Below are 5,936 nucleotides of genomic sequence, written 5' to 3' on the forward strand. Positions count from 1 at the left end.
TCTCTAAAAACACGCTTTCTGCAAAATGTAGCATTGGCCAAGTCTTCAAACAGAGTAAGATTAGCCATCTCTCATTCAATATCCCATTATCTCAGTCGTTTGTTGTATTTCAAAAATAGTATCACTTTCACACGTATCTCTCATTTAACAAATTACTGTACTTCATATGGATTATTATTGTAAACAAATGCACTGATGTGGTCAAATTACATAGCATGTCAAGATATGTTGCAAAAAACAAAGTTACTTTTGTCCTCTGAAGAGGGGTGGTGGTGGATGGATCAATAAAAATCATAAAAGATATGTTGCATTAATTCAGAGTGGAAATACAATGAAATAATGTTATTATTTAATTATTACATTTTCAACATATATTTCACACATTTTCAACATACATCTTCCCCATTCTACACTTGACAAGAAGTTCCCTTACTAAACCACTTGGCACTGTGCTTACGCATGGTCATGGCTGTGAGTAAATTTAACCACACTCAAGCAAACATTCATATTGATAAATCTCACACTACGTGTGGAAATGATCCCCTGTATGGTTTACACACAGATTTGTGATATACACGGTTGAGAATGAGGCCCCAGGTCTCTCTGCATCTGTGAACACATACACACAGTCACTCAGAGTATGCGCAGACCAGCTAGCTGGTGTGTTTACGGCCATATTCAATCTTTCCCTAACCCAGTCTGCTGTCCCCAAATGCTTCAAGATGGCCACCATTGTTCTTGTACTTAAGAAGGCAAAGGTAACTGAACTAAATGACTATTGCCCTGTAGCACTCACTTCTGTCATCATGAAGTGCTTTGAGAGACTAGTCAAGGATCATATCACCTCTACCTTACCTGTCACCCTAGACCTACTTCAATTTGATTATCGTCCCAATAGGTCCACAGATGATGCAATCGCCGTCACACTGCACACAGCTCTATCCCATCTGGACAAGACAAATACCGATGTAAGAATGCTGTTCATTGACTATAGCTCAGCATTCAACACCATAGTACCCTCCAAGCACATCATTAAGCTTGAGGCCCTGGGTCTCAACCCCGCCCTGTGCAATTGGGTCCTGGACTTCCTGATGGGCCGCCCCCAGGTGGTGAAGGTAGGAAACAACATGTCTACTTCACTGATCCTCAACAATGGGGCCCTACAAGGGTGCGTGCTCAGCCCCCTCCGGTACTCCCTGTTCACCCATGACTGCGTGGCCATGCACACCTCCAACTCAATCATCAAGTTTGCAGACGACACAACAGTAGTAGGCTTGATTACCAACAACGACGAGACAGCCTACAGGGAGGTGGTGAGGGCACTTGGAGTGTGGTGTCAGGAAAACAACCTCTCACTCAATGTCAACAAAACAAAGGAGATGATTGTGGACTTCAGGAAACAGCAGATGGAGCACCCCCCATTCCACATCGACAAGTCAGCAGTGGAGAAGGTGGAAAGTTTTAAGTTCCTCGGTGTACACATCACGGACAAACTGAAATAGTCCACCCACACAGACAGTGCGGTGAAGAAGGTGCAACAGAGCCTCTTCAACCTCAGGAGGCTAAAGAAATGTGTCTTGTCACCTAAAACCCTCATAAACTTTTACAGATGCACAATTGAGAGCTTCCTGCCGGGTTGTATCACCGCCTGGTATGGCAACTGCACCGTCCACAACCGTAAAGGCTCTCCAGAGGGTGGTGCGGTCTGCACAATGCATCACTGGGGGTAAACTACCTGCCCTCCAGGACACCTACAGCACCCGATGTCACAGTAAGGTCAAAAAGATCCTCAAGGACAACAACCACCCGAGGCACTGCATGTTCACCCCGCTACCATCCAGAAGGTGAGGTCAGTACAGGTGCATCAAAGCTGGGACCGAGAGACTGAAAAACAGCTTCTATCTCAAGGCCATCAGACTGTTAAACAGCCATCACTAACACAGAGAGGCTGCTGCCTACATACAGACTTGAAATCATTGGCCACTTTAATAAATGGATCACTTGTCACTTTAAGCCATATCTTTTTCTTCGCAACTCTCCCGAGAAGAGTTGCAATGAAAATAAAATATTAAGATGGGTAAAAGAACACAGACACTGGACAGAGAAACTCTGCCTCGAAGGCCAGCATCCCGGAACAGGTGAAATCTGACACACAAACATATACTTTGGTGAAGTCAGTCTAAACCTAATTCTGTTCTCCCCATTGACGACCGTTGAAGAGCAGGCAAGAGGTGAGGCTGGAGGTGAGGTCTTTGCCAGAACCCCATTGATGGACATAGCAGCATAGATCAGTTTCTGGCCCCTCATAAAAGATACTGGTCGGTCACACACACAAGATTAATTGCCAACACATGTCTGACTGTTCCATTAATTGGAATGCTGACAGCGAGTGCATGTCTGCATGATGCTAATGAGAGCCCCCTTGCTAGGTCTTCTATACTGAACAAAAATATAAACGCAACATGTGAAGTGTTGGGCCCATGTTTAAAAAATGGCCACTCTAAAATGTGCAGTTTTGTCACACAAAACAACACCACAGATGTCTGAAGTTTTGAGGGTGCATGCAATTGGCATGCTGACAGCAGGATTGTCCACCAGAGCTGTTGTCAGAGAATTTCATGTTAATTTTTCTACCATAAGCCACCTCCAATGTTATTTTACAGAATTTGGTAGTACGTCCAAATGGCCTCACAACTACAGACCACGTGTAACCACGTGTAACCACGCCAGCCCAGGACCTCCACATCCGACTTTTTCCCCCGTGGGATCATCTGAGACCGGCCACCTGATGAAACTGCAGACTGTTTCTGTCTGTAATAAAGCCCTTTTGTGGGGGAAACTCATTCTGATTGGCTGGGCCTGGCTTCCCTGTGGGTGGGCCTGGCTCCCAAGTGGGTGGGCCTATGCCCTTACATGACTGCGCCCCTGCCCAGTCATGTGAAATCCATAGATTAGGGCCTAATTAATTTATTTCACTTGACTGATTTCCATATATGAACGGTAACTGAGTAAAATTGTTGAAATTGTTGCATTTATATTTTTGTTCAGTATATATGCTGCATGTTCGGCTGCAAACTGGACATCTCTTAAACAACTGCAGCAGGCAATCTTATGTGGTGGTGTTGACTGGGACGGCATGTGACAGGGTGATATAACAGACAGCCAAGTGGTAAATTGCATTTTGTTCTAAAAATGACTCTAGTTGTATCTGCTTGGCTGCGGAATTAGCCTGTTAGTTTATCAAGTCGAGTATTTTTTAATACAACTTTTCACATAACACACATTGCCTGTCGTTGTTGATGAAGCCGTCTGTGTCATCAGGACAGTAACTCGGGTCACTATCAGAGGTCTCAGGATGGGCTGTCCTTTTCATAGGAGTCGAGGGAGACTGGCAACAATGGAGGAGGTGTCACAGGGGTACTTGTGTTGCATTACACTTTTATTCTGAGGTCTTACCTGACAAGCTGTGAAAATTGCAGGTGAAGAGTAAATTAAATAATTTTGGGAGGTCGTTAAAACCATTGCAATCACATTGCTGGACATGTTATAATACCCACCTTAGCTCCTTCTGGTAGGTCGTCCATTCATAACCAGGGGATAAGTCTGGCAGCCAACTGTGCACTTTGTCTTACAGAAAAACAGGGTCAACGATTGTCATCATCCCTGAATTATGAACATTGCTTTAGAAATAATGCAATCTTGTTTGGAAGCTAATTATATGCTTTACAATGTAGACTGATTGGCTTCAGATTGGATTAGATACAGGCCGGTGATGCCGTTACACTATGCAACCAACTGTGACATGTTTTGCTATGGCCCTGGGTTGGTCAGACATGAGTTAGCTAGTACCACCATAGCTGCATCCAATGTTTATTTGTGCCCTAGACATGGGTTGCACCTCAGAGGCTAATGTGACTACTTAGTCTAAATTACACTCATTTATAGCGGCATAGAAATACAATGACATTGCTAAAGTATGCAAATAATTCGTAGCAAACAACCTTGCCATATTATGACGTCGTCAGATCTACTTGAAATGTACTTTAGAGAGATAGGAGTGTTGCCATTACTGTTACTAGCAAGTTTGTCAAAAATAGCAAGCAATGCTACTGTTAGCTAGCTAAAATACGGTGGTCCCCTCAATCTTAGTTAGCTGGATAAAGTTATAATGCATCTAAAGTCAATCTGGCAACATCACAATCATGACAAAAGGTTGTCCTACTAATTACTTTCATTCTTCTTAAAATGTTATCGTGTTTCCAAGTCAAATCCAAGTTGTATTGAGGTAGGTTAATGTTAGCTAGTTAGCTAGCTAATGTCAGCTATGCTAGCGATGATAGTTGATCATGATTATCAAAATATACATAACCAGATACAGTACATAACCAGCAGTTTATGGTCTAGCTACTGGTATATTCACCACCACTGGGGACCAACAAACTCCAACCACCTATTCCGCAGGGTCCTTTGGCAGGACATGCAACCATAGTTGTTGGCTGTGCACCCTGCTGGATGCATTGCATGGTCAATCTGTATAGGGCTTTTCAGTGTTAAATGGCCATGAAACAACAGAGCCCTCAATGAAGGGACGCAAAGTGGGCGGGGGGCAATTTGCAGGTGGAGCTTGGCAAAAGGGGTCATGATTTGATGACATAATTAAATCCAAACCCAACCTTAATTTCCTCGTTGTGACGCACTGAGGTTCCAAACTCTGTTTTAGACGAGATTGACTTTATGATTAAAATGAACCTATATACACTTTGTGGTAAATTTGTCACTAGAATAAATGTTTGACTCATATTGATGCCACATGGTTTAGGTGCAGTCGCTCTTTAATTAATGGATTAATAAGACTACTCTTCAATGGATAATTTTCAGGAAAGAGAGGTATTATTATTATTATAGGGTGAAGTGAAGATGATTTCTAACTAGTCTTTTGGAACGATACACAGTGACTTTTATTAAGTATGTTTTGTCTCTCCCGGAATGTGTGTATATGTGCACATGCATTTAGGTCTATTGGCCTATGACACGTGTATGCATGCATGTGGTTATTTAATTGCTTACCCGGAGCACTCTCCCTATCTCTCCTTTAAGCAAATGCAGTGTCCATCAGAGCGGATGTCTCAACTGGAAGTAGACACAGATTGATGGCGCTAGCCGGCAGTGAGGACTGTCGTCCTCCTCATCCATGACACTACTGGTTAAGGGCAAATCTCTGAGGCAATGACCCGAACCAGAGGTCTCATCAGCGCCTGTCTCCGCACCCGGCAACCCGCTGCCTGTTACAGTCACATTTTAATCACAAACCCTAATTAGAATTTACACTAATGAATACAAACGACTCCCAGGACTCCACAAGCTGAGAGTCATCAATTATCATCGCCGCTAAATAACATGGATTCGAAGCTCCAAAGCTGTTTTTCAATTACTTGCTCCTGCCGGAGCCGCTCAAGGATGGTCTGCCATAGATGAAGATAAATGACGTTCCTAACCATGGAGTGTGTGTGTGTAATATCGTTTTCTCATTTGGGGAACATCTTTGATGTTGCGAGCCGCAGTTATTTTTTTCAAACAACAGCTTGACGAAGAGGGTTGGCTAATTGGCAGCAGGTGTTAATCACGATATTCTGACGCGGCTGTTGAGGGGTGGGGGAGTTCGGGAGGTGCGTGTGTGACAGAGAGAAGACTGTCCTTGACACTCAAGTGACATGTTGTAGTTGTGAGAACAGAAAGTCCTTGAAGTCTCTGTACGAGAGTAAAGAAAGTGGATAAAAGCCGTCTGAAAAGGCTGCTAAGTCTCAGAAGATCATGACCCAAATCATTTTGGATAAATGTCTTTCTGATATGATTTATGAAACAGCTTTTAATTTGTGACCTATAGGAGTTTAAAGGGACATTACACCGCAAAATCTAAGTTTGACAGATGTTTTCAT

General features: G+C 43.3%; 1 long non-coding RNA gene across 1 annotated transcript; it reads right to left on the minus strand.

Annotated features, from left to right (window-relative positions):
• Positions 1-3,073: 3,073 nt before the first annotated feature.
• On the minus strand, positions 3,074-5,285 carry LOC106576923 (uncharacterized). The gene is made up of 4 exons (XR_001322035.1): positions 5,068-5,285; positions 3,558-3,663; positions 3,457-3,464; positions 3,074-3,388 (listed from the first exon to the last, which is right to left on the minus strand). It is a non-coding gene; the product is annotated as an uncharacterized lncRNA (long non-coding RNA).
• Between the last annotated feature and the right edge of the window lie 651 nt (positions 5,286-5,936).

Source organism: Salmo salar, chromosome ssa18 (genome assembly GCF_905237065.1).
Source record: "Salmo salar chromosome ssa18, Ssal_v3.1, whole genome shotgun sequence".
Classification (NCBI taxonomy): Eukaryota; Metazoa; Chordata; class Actinopteri; order Salmoniformes; family Salmonidae; genus Salmo; species Salmo salar.